This window comes from Otolemur garnettii, unplaced genomic scaffold, assembly GCF_000181295.1.
Source record: "Otolemur garnettii isolate 467f Iridium unplaced genomic scaffold, OtoGar3 scaffold00009, whole genome shotgun sequence".
NCBI classification, from domain to species: domain Eukaryota; kingdom Metazoa; phylum Chordata; class Mammalia; order Primates; family Galagidae; genus Otolemur; species Otolemur garnettii.
In genome coordinates, this window is record NW_003852404.1 from 18,476,400 (window position 1) to 18,491,463 (window position 15,064).

General features: G+C 35.4%; 1 long non-coding RNA gene across 2 annotated transcripts in view; it reads right to left on the bottom strand.

Annotated features, from left to right (window-relative positions):
* LOC111723218 overlaps window positions 1-15,064 on the bottom strand; it is a 204,092-nt gene that overhangs the window by 7,438 nt on the left and 181,590 nt on the right. For both annotated transcript variants that reach the window (XR_002771804.1, XR_002771805.1), the window contains one exon: window positions 4,151-4,219. This is a non-coding gene — a long non-coding RNA (uncharacterized LOC111723218). The remainder of the gene's footprint in view (window positions 1-4,150; window positions 4,220-15,064) is intronic.

Here is a 15,064-nt window from a genome sequence, read left to right on the forward strand (position 1 = left end):
TAACTTTCTCTACTTTGAATAATATTCAAATGCCTTGTAGGGGGTCCTCTAGACATTTTTAGTCTCTACCTCAAATTCATTCTCTATCTTTCTCTTGTTTGCTTATAGGGTCTAGCTGTCTTGGCTGTCTGATAGTCTCAGCTCAGCGCTTTTGTACCTTTCATCCTCTCTGCCTGCTGTAGTCTTCCCTGATTTTTTTTTTTTTGGCTGGGGCTGGGTTGGAACCCACCACCTCCAGCATATGAGGCCAGCGCCCTACTCCTTGAGCCACAGTTCCCCCCCCCCCGATTTTTCAATAACTCATTGGAAAAAATCATTCGGGACTCTCTTCAGAAGTCATCTCAGAGAAATATTCTCTTATCGCTAACGTGGCCCTTCACTCTGCCACTTCATCACTTGCTACATATCTTTCTGCATTTAGAACTAGTGGAAATCAGCTCCTGTATTTATCTTATGTAAGGGTTTACTTCACAGCATAACATATTTATTGCCTGTCTCTCCCCTCTGGAATATAAGACCTTGTCTATCTATTTCACTGCTGAGTTTCTGGTACCCAAGACACTATCAGACACATATTCTCAAAAGATTTCTGATTTAAAAAATTAATGATTCTAATAGAATGGGAAATGACCAAAACCCAGCCAAAGTTCTTCATCCGTCCCAATTTGTGGGGTTTGAGATCAAAAGTGAGTTAGTTCGTCTCCTTTTGGGTTTTGGATGCCGGGACTAAAAGATACAGAACTCACGGTAACTTGTATTTTCAAACATGTGAAAGGAAATGAGGAAGCCCAGGAAAGATGGAGGACACATAAGGGGTGGCAGGAGTGGGTGAGGTGATAGGAGCTGAGGTAGAAAATACGTTCAGCCCGTGTTGTTCACTCATTGGCTCCTGATGTTCCATGGTCCAGCTACATTCCTGTCTTCAGGTTCTGGGAAATCCCTCAAGGTCCTTTCTATGATTGCTGCTTTTCTTAAACGGATATAAATTTGGTTTCAATCCTTTGCATTCAATAAAAGTAATACATAAAACAATGTAGCAATATTAAAACGTTATGATGAATAACTTACAATGGGGGGCACAACTAGAATTTAAGTCAAAATTTTGCTATTTATTATCCATATCCTATAAGGCCAACTTCTCAATCCCTTCCAATTTTAGCTTCCCTGTCCAAAATAATATATAAGAGAAGAACAATAACACAAACTGATAGGATCATAGGAAAGATTAAATGTGATTACATATGAAAAGTTCTTAGGCACAATGTCTGATATATAGAGGGCACCTCCAAAATGCATGCACATTTTAATAAAGAAAAAAGGGTATACAAATTGTAATAGTCAATATATACCAATAATACTTGTTATCTTGTATATTATATCTTATATCTCTTATAATTTTAATGTAGTCTTTTCCTTTCTTAAAATGTGTATACATTTTTTTGGCAACCTTTGGTTATATATAGTAAGTTCCTCATTGAGAAATTTTAATGTTTACAGCTTGGCCCCAAAGACGAAATCTGTTTCCATGGGCATTTCATACCCACCCACACTGATGTGTCTTACTTTTGTTGGCACATTCTACATTCACATTGATTTTAGAATATTTTCCAAACTCTTTTTAATTAAAATGTGTTTAGGGTTGTACTTCTTGACCTTCTTCTGTAAAACTTCATACACATTTCATTTTTGATGTATCAGTTTCTGTTGTTCAGGGTGGGACATTTATGAATAAACAAAATAAAATACTTGCTACTAAAAAATTGGAGAAATGATGATTTAGATTGGTCCTCTTCAGTTATAGCTTGGCAGGTGCCAGATATCTCAGTCTTTGAAGAGTAAATTCACAAGATGAGATTCTGGAGGAGAGAGAGCCAAAGCTCACTGCTCACACTGCTCTTGGGAACAGTCTTCCTTGCCTCCTTTTAGGATGTGAGCTGTTATAACAAGAAAGAAAGAGCTGTACCTGCACATGACAGCTGGAGAAAGGCTTAGACGAGATCAAGCTTTGTGAGTGAGCTTGAGATACTATATTGCTGCTCACGTGGCCCTGTAGCCTACTGTCTAGTCTGCAGGAGTCCTGTAAGTCAGCTTCACTCTCACCACACTAATAAACTAGATGAGCCAAGCACCTGAGCATTGGTCCTGGGGACATTTGAAGGGAAGAGCCATGTCCCAAGACCAGTCTAAAATTCAAGGAATAATGGATGATAGATAAGCTAATAGAGCAGAAAGCAAAATTCACGTTTCTTTAGTCAACGACAAGAAGATGATATCATAGCTGCCCAAAAGTAAAAAAAAAAAACAAAAAAACAAAAAAAGAGAGAGATTTCATAACAAAGTTACATTTTATGGAAATAAAAAGTATATAAGCAGAAAACTTCTGAATGTTACAGATGACTCAATGATAAATACTGATTTAAAATATGTGCTATTTTCAATATGTATCTTTACCTGAGCAAAATTGTCATTCAAATTCTTCTTGTTTGCACAATAGAATCTATAATGGACTTGCAAGATGTAGGAAGGGATTCGAGGGACAGGGAAAATATGCCATCCTGAGTATTTTCTAATATAGTAGATCTGAGTCTATTCACAGAAAATTAAACACTAACTTTCTGCCAAATCTTGGACTTTAGAAAAAGATCAGATTATGGATGTGATATCTTCTGTAAGGGCGTAGTGTGTAGTGTTTTGTGTTTCCTTTAATCCAGCAATAACCAGGTTAAAAAATGTAATGAAATAAACTTTATTTAATTTTTACAAAAACATAAACTTGTAAGAAGTCTATTTATAACATACTGGCTGGCCGTAAAGTTTGTGTGCATTTTAAAATTGCACCCTACTTTTTTTTTTAAATTGCACCCTACTTTAAAGTGCACATGAACTTTTGGGCCATCCTGGATTTAGGAACCCTAAAAGAAAAGTTGAATATATGAAGAGACATAGCATTGTTATAAATTTTGAGTATTATAAGTTGGTTATTGAAATCATCTACATATAACTGAGATAAACAAAAGTATTCATGGATCATTATTATTTTGATACCCTATATGAATATATAGTTCTAGAAATTTTCAATTACCTTCTTAAACATTATCCCTTACATTATTGTTTAAGTTTTGTTTAACATTATCCCTCTTTTAAATTTTTTCGTCTTGTATTCTTTTTTTTTGTTTGTTTTTAACTGTTGCAGAATATTAAAGAGGTTTTTCTTTCTTTTCTGTGATTTACTTGTTGATCTTACAATTGCTCTAATTCAGCTAAGTTTGTTTTCCTTTTGGTCCTAACTTTTGTGTTTGCTTTACTACAGTGCACCTAAATTGTGGAGGTAAGGACTTGATTCCTTTACATTCAAATGCTGAAGCCTATGTATTTGTCCCTGACAATAGCTTTGGTAATATATCAGTGTTAAAATGCGGTGCTGTAACATTACTAAGTTCCTGAATTGCCTACAGTTATGGTGTTAGTCTCCAATTTGCTCTGATGTTTCCTAAGGAAAATGGTTTGCTTATTCAATGTTGCTATTGTTTTGTTGTGCTTGTTTTTAATATTTTGGAAGCTATTTTTATGAAACATTTATTTTTAGTACTATTAAATTGTGATCACATGTGATTTTTGGAAATTCTGTTATTTATTACTTTTTTGTTGTTCTTAGCTAACCCTCATCTACTTGTATAAATAAATTATAGATGCTTGAAGAAATGCACAGTTTCTGTTTATAGGCTACAAGATTTTATAAATATCAATTGTTAAATTTTCCTTTTATTTCCTTGATTTTAGTTATTTGAATTACATGATTCTTCTTTGGTTTTTTGTAGTCCTACATAATGTGTATATTTCATATTTATTTTATATATTCCCTGAAAATATCTACATACATTCTTTATCCCTTATACTGTGTCATTTTCAAAGCCAAGAACGAGGCAGCATAGATGGCCCCTCTTAGGTAAGATGAAAATCTTGATATATCTGTCCTTTTGTATAGATGTATCTCGTCACATCGACATTACCTTTCTAATTTTTTTCATTATAACATCTAACTTAATACCAAATCATTATTGGTTTTTGAATCCTTTTTTGAACATTCAAGCTTTTTATTTTGCTAGTGATTTTCATAACTATATTCATTCTAAACATTGTATAAACTTACCTTTGTTTGTTCGCCCCCATGTTCCTGTCCCCTGCACGGTGCCTGGCACATTGCCTGCTGCCTGGAATTCTGCAGAAGACCAAGAGAAAATAAGAACCTAAAGTATATGCAACTTTAACTCCTATAATAAGTATTGCTTCATAAACTTGTTACCATCAAGTTCATAATAAATGTACAGAGTGGATTACATCATGATAATCCCATCTTGACATGGTCAAAAACACACAAACACACACTAATTGGAATGAAGACTTTACTCTTTCCCATATGTTAGTACTCCTGGGATGTGAGATGCATAAACTAAGTTCATTGATATTAGATCTCCTAATAAATTTGCCTGTAAATACCATAAACATGGGTTTCAAACTCGGCTTTGCATGCCATAATCACAAGAAGATTTTGAAAAAATCCTAATGACCTGACTACCCATCAGACTAATTAAATCTGATTTTCTCTAGTTGAAACATAGGCATCAGTATTTTCTAAAGCTCCTCATGGAAGTTCAGAGTGTAGCCAAGAATAAGAACATAAGGAAGTGAATGGTATCTAAACCTACAGTCTAGTTATGCATGTGGATAAAATTTAGTGTAAGAAAGAACTTTTGTGGATACTTAAAAAGTTATCCTAGGAAACGGAGTTATCTTTGGGACTAGGATAAACACAGACAAATGATCCAAGAAACACTTGAATCAACATTTTGGTGATTGTAAATTAAGCTGTGATAAACAGTTTAGTGCAAATGTCCTTATGATAAAATGATTTTTTTCTTTTGGATAGATGCCTAGTAATGGGCTTATAGGATCAATGGGAGGTCTAATTTGAATTCTTTGAGGAATCTCCATATTTTCTTCCAAAAAGGTTGTATTCAGCTTGCAATCCCACCAGCAGTGTAAAAGTGTTCCCTTCTCTCCACATCCACACCAGCATCTGCAACTTTGAGACTTTGTGATGTGGGCCATTCTCACTGGGGTTAGATGTCTCAGGATAGTTTTGATTTGCATTTCTTTGATGATTAGGGATAATGAGCATTTTTTCAAATGGTTGTTTGCCATTTGTCTGTCTTCATCAGGGAAGGTTCTGTTCACATCTCTTGCCCAGTGATGGGATTTAACATAATAAGCCGTGGTGTATGTATACCATGGAATACTATTCAGCTATTTAAAAGATGGAGACTTTGCATCTTTTCTATTAACATGACTTGGAACACGTTCTTCTTAGTAAAGCATCACAAGAATGGAGAAACAAGAATCCAATGTACTCACTTCTAATCTGAAGACACTAGATGAACTAATCCAAGGTGGGGGGCAGGGGAATGAGGGAGCAGGGAAGGGGAAGGAGAGGGTCATGGGGGAGTACAGTGCGTGGCACACTTCTTGAGGATGGGCCAGAATTACAAGAGGGACTTAACAAATGCAATCAGTCTAACCTAATTCTTTGTACCCTCAAGGAATCCCAAACAGTAAAACAAAACAAAAAAACCTCAAACACTTGTATCCTTCAATAGTCATTTCCTCATTTGTAACATGCAGATGAATGGAGTGCCCACCTCTTTTTGGACTAAGTGTGGAGACAACAATTAGTGAGAGCTCAGTTAAAATTAGCATAAAAAACCAGATAACTTTATTTTTCTAAATTAAAACTTTTGGTTGTTTCATAAATTTGGTTTGGTCTCTTTTCCACCAGAAGTTTGAAGTTATATCCTTAATATTGAAGTTCTATAATCTTTGTTTTTATTTTTAGGCATGATTATCATACAAATGTTTCCCAATTTTGTGGAGCCTCAGATATTTTAGTTCAGAACATGGACCACAATTTAAGGTTACCTTAATTGAGCCAAGAAATGATTCTCTCTGGAAATGCCCTTTGAATATCAATGGTTCTCTGAAAAGTGAATGTCAATTGTTACTATAACAATTATACTGCTTGATTTGGGATGAGAAAAAGGTTAAAAAATGCCCCAAACTAAAGTCACACGGAATTTTGGTGCCATTTTATAACATGCATCTTCCTAAAGACATTATTAGATGATAAATTAGCAAAACCATACAAACCATGGTTAAAACTGCCAGATGATGAAGGAAGCCAATTATCAAAAGGTCTTGATTCCATTGCCACTTTTTTAAATTTAAAAATTGTTAGCAGAATCCATTCCTTTAGTAAACACACTCAAAGCTCTTAGGAAAGACATAATGTGTGCAGAGAAGAGTAAGCCAAATTACTTTTGCAGAGCTGAAACCTCTAATTATTTTTGGCATTTTCCTTGCTAGGTAAATTATGACACTGGCACTATCTACTCATTTTATTATCAATGCTGTTGTTTCTAAATGTGTTGTTATAAATATGCTTAATGCTTGGCAGATAGTCTTACTTCTATTTTTAAGGACAGATCTCTTTGAAAAACATTCTAGATTTTTAAATATAACCAGCTTAGGGCAGTGCCTGTGGTTCAAGGAGTAGGGCACTGGCCCCATATACTGGAGGTGGTGGGTTCAAAACTAGTCCTGGCTAAAAACTGCAACAATAACAGAAACAAACAAACAAAAAGATCTAGCTTTATTGAAAATTACTAATCAGAAATAGGATCCTTGGATTTTCATCTTACAGAAAACTAATGTGAGGGAAGGGTCTTCTTTACTGATTTTCACATAGTTCAGTGGTTCTATGGAATGGACTTAGACCCGCAATATGAGTGTCATTTGGGAAGTTTAGAAATGCCAACTCTCAGGCTCCAGCCTTACTGAACAGAAACTCTGAGGTTGTAGCCCAGCAATAAATTTTTTATTTCAAAGTATTACAGGGTTACAAATGTTTTTGGTGACAGGGATTGCTTCTGTAATGCTTGGATCAGGGATACCTAGTGGGAGTGTGCCTGTCACCCGGAGAGTGTTCACTGCCTGCACCCATAGCCTTTGCCTATCCTCTCCTCCCCTCTCCCCCAGCTTGATTTCCACTGTGCTTTACTTCTATGCACATGTGTGCTCATCGATTGGTTCCAATTTAATAGTGAGTACACGTAGTGTTTGTTTTTCCATTCTTTAGATACTTCACTTAGGACAATGATCTCCAATTCCATCCACAGTGCTGCAAAAACCAGTAAAGGTCAACAAGCTTTGTTTCAAGGAGCCTTCTCTGGGATTCTGTTACACTCTAAAGTTTGAGAAACTCTTATGTAGTAGAGGTACTAAAAAAAAAAAAAAAGCACTGTTTTATTATGTTATTTATCTGTATTAAATGACAATATTTGCCAAGGAAGTTCATTTTCATCTCCGGCATACATAATCAGGGTACCTGTCATCCTATTATATTTTTCCATCACATGCCAAAGATGCATAACTGGTTTGCAAAACCTTTCACCAGTTAAGTGACCATTAATTCCTTTATTTGCTTTCAAAAATTCTTTCAAGCAGCAGAGTGTTAGATTTCACATGCACTTTACTTACCTCATTGAGATAGATAATGTTACTATAATGATATCACTTATATGCTGCATAATTAGATCTAATATCTCTCTAATGAGATACACCATGTTATTTGGAACCAGCTGCTCTATCATGGATAGCAAAGGACACTGCACACCAAATTTTCCAAGACACTCAAAAATAACAAAAGTGGCCATTTCATAAAATTACGTTTAGTTCCTTTAGGAATCTAGTTCTTTTTGAATTGATATTAATATTTACAATAGCTCAAAGGACTGAGGGATTGGCTATGGCAGGAAACCTGGTTTGTAACAATTGCCAGGCAGGGAGAATAAAGACTCTGAGTTATCACAATAAAACAGCAAGTTAAGAGTCTAGACCAGTTTGCTCTAATATATTTCATTTGTACATTTACAGTCTATATGAAATTGTTATACTACAGTTCAAGAATTTTTTTGAAATGAATATATTTGTTTATTAAGAAGGAGTTGCAAGTAGCTTCAAGTTACAAGGAGCCTCTTTGTTCAGTAACCGCTAATATGTATTCAATAAACACGAGACAGAAGTACTCTGGGGTTTATATCTGTGTGGCTTGTATCATTGGTTGGTTATTCACTCAAAATATCCTTGTGCATTTTGAATATAGATGAATGAATACGTTATGTAGACATACAGAGGGGACTGTGCGGAGGCACAGTTACTAATTTACATTCCATACTATTCTCATCTTCCTGCTCAATGTAAATACCTAAGTATTTATCTAAAATGTATTTTCTTGTTAATGAAACCAGAGCATGCGGCATTTTATGAAAGTGTGGTGAATTAATGGGTAAGATTACTCCACCTCCCTACAGCCTAAGTCTCTACAGAAGAGGAAATTAAGGGAGACAAACTGAACTGTGATGCTCCGGGACTCCCTTGATTCTGCCTGTCACTGGTTTTTAAGCCGGCTCAAGGCCTCGGGGGAGTCTGGCTGTTCTAGCCTCCCTCAGCCAGCCAGACGGTAACGGTCCACTGCTTTTATTCATTACCCTGAATGTAATGCACTAAATTTAACAAGTAACACACTCAGCGGGAATTTATTGGCCTTTTGCAGCATGATTGCAAGGTAGAATATGGATATGGATTCCAATTACTGTTGACACCCAGATAAGAAGAACAAAGCCTGTATATGATTAGTAATCAAAGTTGATATTTTGGGGAAATGAAAATAAATAAATAAATAGCTCTACACTCTATGAGGCACACATTCCCAGGTTTAAAGAACTCTCCCTGGTTAACACAATGGGAGCATTCCAATTAAACACAGCAATAATAATACAGCAGCATATAAAAGAAAAGTGTTCCTTATAAAGCAACAATTTCCACATGAAAATAGCAGCGTTAGGCAGTTGCATGGCAGAGGGAAGGCTAACAAATTCCAAGCAGAGACTCATGTGTGGTATGCAAATACATGGTCAAATCAACAGTCGTTTTTAAATAAGGATTTAATGTTTAAATATGATAATCCATGTAATATTGTTATTCTAGAAGGTACTTATACGGAGATTTACTAAAATATGGTGGAAGTGATTTTTCGAAAATATGTATGTTTTCATATCTGTAATACTAGAGTTACCTGATCTTGGAAACTGTTGTTGGCACATAGATACTGGTGGAACTCTCGGTCCTTGGATTGCAATAGGAAAGTGGGAGGAAGCAGAATTATTAACCCATTTCAGTCAAGGGTTTGCTGTTGTTATGTTTTGTTTTATTTATAAAGGCTCTAGGAAAACAACAAATATAAAAGCACAGAAGAGAAAATACATTATTTTATACCACTTTAGGTGGCCAAAAAAATGTTTAGAGTATCAGTCATAAAAAACCAAAATGAGACCATCCCCTTCTCCATGATTAACCCAAATGACCAAGTTAAATTACTGAAATATGAGGCAACATGCATTACTGGTAAAGGCTTGAGCCCTCACATTACATAGAATCATACCCTACTTTTAATAATTACCAGCTTTCTGACCTTGAGCCATTAATCTAATCTCTCTTAGACTGTTTCCTCTAATGTAGAAGAGGAACAATTATAGGTGCTATCTACACTGTCATACTAAAATAATCTCAGTAAATTACTTAATACAGTGTTGGGTACAAAGTAAATACTCAATATATATTAGCAATTTTATGTATTTTGTATCATTTTAACCTATCTAATATTAAAACTCATTAAATCAGGAAGCAGATATCATCATAATCTTTCTTTCATATCTGGAGATGTTTCCTTACAAATCTCAGTCCAAATATTTTAATATTTAAAAAGAGACATTTTATCTGCTAATGGATTAGTTTGGACTTGAGGATCATAGTTACATAGTGTATGGTCTTTCGTCATGTAACTGTGTGAAGTCGAAGTATATTTCTGATACTCAGCATGCAGTATCAGAAATCATTGATCTAATGATACCTGCCTTTAAAGCCATGGGGGGAAATTAAAGAAAATGTACATATATAAGTGTGTCCCTAAAATCAGCGCATGGCCTGGTACCATAGAAATATGGAGATATGTATTATTAGAGATTTTAAGATGAACCCTTTTGTTTAGTCCTCAATGCAATTTCTCCATGTATAATTCCAATTTATATATATATATATGTATATATATATATAGACAGCAAATGAAATGAAGGATGAAATATGCTAATTGGTCTTGAAAAAGACCACAGGTTAATAAAATGGTTAACATTGTCATACAGCCTTGCATACCCTAGGTCACACTAAGTGACCATAAGTCAGGGGACTTTATACTATAACTTCCCTCAGGAGGTGATAAAAGTGGATAACAGAGAAAATGTGTACATGTGTGAAAGAGAGAGTGTGTGAGTGTGAGAGAAAGAGAGAGGGGGTGTGTATGTGTGTGTTTAAAAGGCATATGCTGCTGATGGTGATAGTTGGTGCACAGTTTAGGTTTTAAATAGAAAGTAGATCAATGGGAATCATCTGTATTGTGCAAGGTTTTTCTCTGCATTTCCCTAGCATGTCATGGAGTTCGCTTAAGTAAGGCCTTAAATAATTAGAATGCTAAGATAAGATGAGCTACGGAAGTATAAAGCAGGATTTCTACAACAATGTCACCTACTCATGTTTTGCGGGGTTCAGTCTTCAACCCATAAACCCAAAGGAAGCAGTTAAATAATACAGATTCTGTTAAGTTTAGGGAATCCCAGCATTAAAATGATTTGATTATTTAACCCAAACAATTTAACTAAACTAACAATAAAATAGTATCCAATGATAGATGAATCTTATTTTTATCTCTGAATTCTGTCATTATATGAAAACAGTTTTTATTCCACCATACACAGGATCCTCACGTAAAAACTATTCATGTAAGAATTAAAGACCTAGTGTTCTGAATGAAAGAACTATGAATAGTATAGTATGTTAAACAAAATGCTATTTTAAGTTAATCATGAGTAAATGTTTACTTTGAAGGAAATTCATTCATTCATTCATTTATTCTTTCGTGATTTGTTAATTGCCTCCTCGTGATTTGTTAATTGCCTCCTCATGGCTAGTTCTAGCTAAGCACTGAGGACAGATGGTAAATCAGACAGAGGTAGTCACAGGGATCATAGTTGCTTACATTCTAGTAGTGAAAAAGATAAGAAATAATAATGCAATTATAATTATAATGAGGGTTTTGACTGCAATGGAAACCTATAGATAAATAAGAATTTAAACTTGCTCATGGGGGAAGGGACCAGAAGGCTCTCGTTTCACATAGTTAAATCAATGATCACATTAACTGAGTGAGCTCAGTACTGCTGCAATCATTCCATTTACAGGTGAGAAAACTAAAGGGAAAAGGCATTAAACACCTTCACAATTTCATAGTCTGTAAGGGGTAGACCCCAAATCCAAAGCCAAGTCTGTCTGGTTTGAGATTCTTGACTTAACCATTGTGTTACAGAAGTTTATGCATTTGTGAGGAGACAATGAGAACACACTTCAGATAGAAAGCAGGGCACCTGGGAAAACCTGTGATGGAGAAGAACTTGGTTGTGTAGATTAGAGCAGGACTTTTTGATAGAATTGTGAGAAATTACTTGCATAATTTTATTTTCTAGTAGCCACACTGGGGGGAAAAAATAGGTGGATACAGCCTGGGTCTAAGAGGTCTGACAATTAAGTTCTTAAACTCATCCTAGAAAAAGTGCTGCATATCTCATTGCTGAATATTACTATAGTCAGTCACCTTTGAAATATTTCCCTTGGGAAGCTATGCATTGATGCCAGTACCTAGTCCCATTCTTGAAAGAAATTGTGGAACTCTTTTCTTGGAATGGCCATCAAAACCACCTTAATATTATCCTTAATGTCCTAAAGGTCATGAAAATATCTTCAATATTCCATTTTTCTTTGGATAAGGAAAAAAATCATTGGGCCATATCAGGTGAGAAGGGAGGGTTTTCCAGTATAGTTTTTTGCTTACTGGCTTAAAACTCCATCATAGATAGTGCTGTGTAAGCTGGTGTATTGTTGTGATGCAAGACCCATGAGTTGTTGGAGAAAAATTCAGGTTATTTTTATTTTTGGTTTTTGAAGCCTTTTTAGCACTTCCAAATATAAAACTTGGTTAACTATTTGTCCAGTTGGTACAAATTCTTAATGGACATTTCTGCTGATATATCAATAAAGTTTAGAAACATTGTTTAAACTCTTGATTTGGACCGACAGATATTTTGGATTGTGGAGAATTAGCTGACTCCCATTATGCACTTGGATGCCTTTGTTTCAGGGTAGTTTGGTGCATTTATGTTTCATCACCAGTGAAAACATGGCCCAAAATATTGTCTTGACTTTCCAAAAGGTCTCAGCAAATTTTGACTCTTTTGCATTTTTCATGGGTGAGCTGTTTGGGGACCATCTTTGCACACAGATGTCTTATGCCAATATTTTCAGTTAAGAGTTTCGTAAGTGTGTGTCTACAGACATTTACTTGGTCACAGTCAGCTGGCAATTCTGATGCACAATTGGAATTTCTGCAATGTTTTCATCAGTTCTGCTCATTACTGGTCACCTTGACCTCCCTTCATCAGTGAACCTTTCTCTCTCATTTGTTCATTGCTTTTTTCTTCATGGCATTATCCCTACGAAGTTGGACTAACATATCCCTGATTTTACTTCTACTTTTGCAAAGTTTAATAAAAAATTTAATGTTTTTTTCATTGCTATAATTCAAGCTTTGACATTCTTGTGACAGCACACAGAAACACACAACGTAATGAACGCAACCTAGCGAGATATCCCACATGTCAGCACAAACATAGCTGTGAGACACGATATACCAAGGTTATGAAACCTTATCAACCTGATTTTAAAGTGCTGCCAGAGTAAGCACATGGTGGCAAGTTTGTGAACTTAACTGTCAGACCTTACACCCTAGTTTATTTTACTATTTGCCCACTGAAGAACACCTGGATTGGGTTCCAGTTTTTGCCAGGATGAATAAAGCTGCCATAATGACTCTGGTATAGGTTTGATGTGAACATAAGTTTTCATTTACCTGAGGTAAATGCTCAGGAGTGCAATTGCTGTGTCATATGGTAATTGCATGTTTAGTTTTATAAGACTCCCAAATAGTTTTCCACATATTTACATACATGATGACAGTTCTGATGGCCATTCCAGAATAAGAGTTCCAAGATTGTTTTGAAGGGTGGATGAGGTGCTAACATTGGTGCATTCCTCCCGAGGGGAGTACTTTGAAGGTGACCATGGTGATATTCAGGAAGGAGGTATATAGCACTTTTTCTAGGATAAGTTCCCAAACTTTGTTGTCCAGGAACTTGTATGTATTTCATTCCAAAGTTGAATCAAAGGTATTCTTATCAGTCAAGTGTATCTAGGCATGTTATGCACATCCATTTTATCTGCAATTCAAACTCTTTTGGGGAGTGATCGATTTTACTTCCAAAATGTATATTCCTATTTTTGGCACCCTAGTGTGTATATCAGAACCTTAGGACAATGAGTCAGATCAATAACTTGGATGAATCTTCAGAGTTATGCTAATGGGGAAAAAAAAGCAATCTCAAAACATTACACACTGTATGATTTCATGTACATAACATTCTTCACGTAATCAAATCATTTATATAAGTAACAGAAATGGAGAATAGACAAGTGGTTGCCAGAGCTCAAAGCTATGTGCAGGGATAGGGCACAAGAAGGAGGTAGGAATGGTTATAACAGGGCAATATAAGGGTGATGAGGTAATAGTTCTGTATTTTGATATGGGATGGATGAATGCACGTATACCTGCAATAAAACTGCATAGAACAAAGCACATGCTCACATACAGTTAATTATTAAAATTGAGGGAATAGGAATAAGACTGTTTCACTCTAGTAGCCATAAAATGACTATAGATTCATAAGGTATCACTACTAGAAAAACAGATAAAAGGTACACAGGATTTCTCTGTATTATCTCTTACATATGAATCTAGAATTATCTCAAAACAAAAATGTTACAAAAAAATGAATTAACCAAATATAGCCAAAATATTTTTATTCCAATATATGAAAAAATGTAAAAATTGAGTTATTTTACATTTTTTATACTTTTTAGTTGGATTGGCCACTTTCCACATTCTCATTAGCCATGTTTAAGCTAGTGACTGGCATATTGGATGATGCTGGTGTAGAACACAAAGACAAGAGGAGTGGCCAAGGCTGAAGCAGGTCAGGTAATGAAACACAGACCTTTGGAATGGCCCCCCAGCCTGATACTGTGGCATTCTTCTGCTCCTTCCTCTCTCACTTATTTTTCTTCAGCCACACTGGATTCCTTACAGTTCCTGGAAGATGCCAGGCAAGCTTCTACCTTGGAGAACTTGCTATCATTCTTTCCTCTTCTTGGAAATCTCACCCCCAGATATCTCTCAGATGTACTCCTACACCAGGAATTGTCTCTGCTCCTATGTCTGTCTCAAGGTTTTTCCTGATCTACTTATATAAAACAGCAAACGCCATACTTCTCGGGACTCTACTAGCATCCATTACGTGGCTTTCATTTTCTCCATGGTACTTACACCATTTGACATTCTATGTATTGACTCATTTGTCAGGTCTCCGCAGAGGGCAGAGATTTCGTCTGCTTTATCCAAGATGTATTAATATTTCCCAGGGCCTGGGCCAGTTCTTGTCACACAGGATGCATTCAATGAATATTTGCTGAATGAATTGCTTGATGAATAAATGAATTATGCTTGCTTTCTTCACAGTTCACAAATGAATAATCTCAAATAAAATCTATACATATTTTCCTTGAAATCAAAAACTGACAAAATGAATTTTAAAAACTGGGTAAATTGTTCTGAGTTTTAAAGTATGAAGCACAGAAGCAATCTCTTTACATGTCAATGAAATCAACAAGATATTTTTAATATAAGGATTCAAATTTTGGCTAATTTTTTTTTTTTTAAGATTGGTTGGAGAGCTTT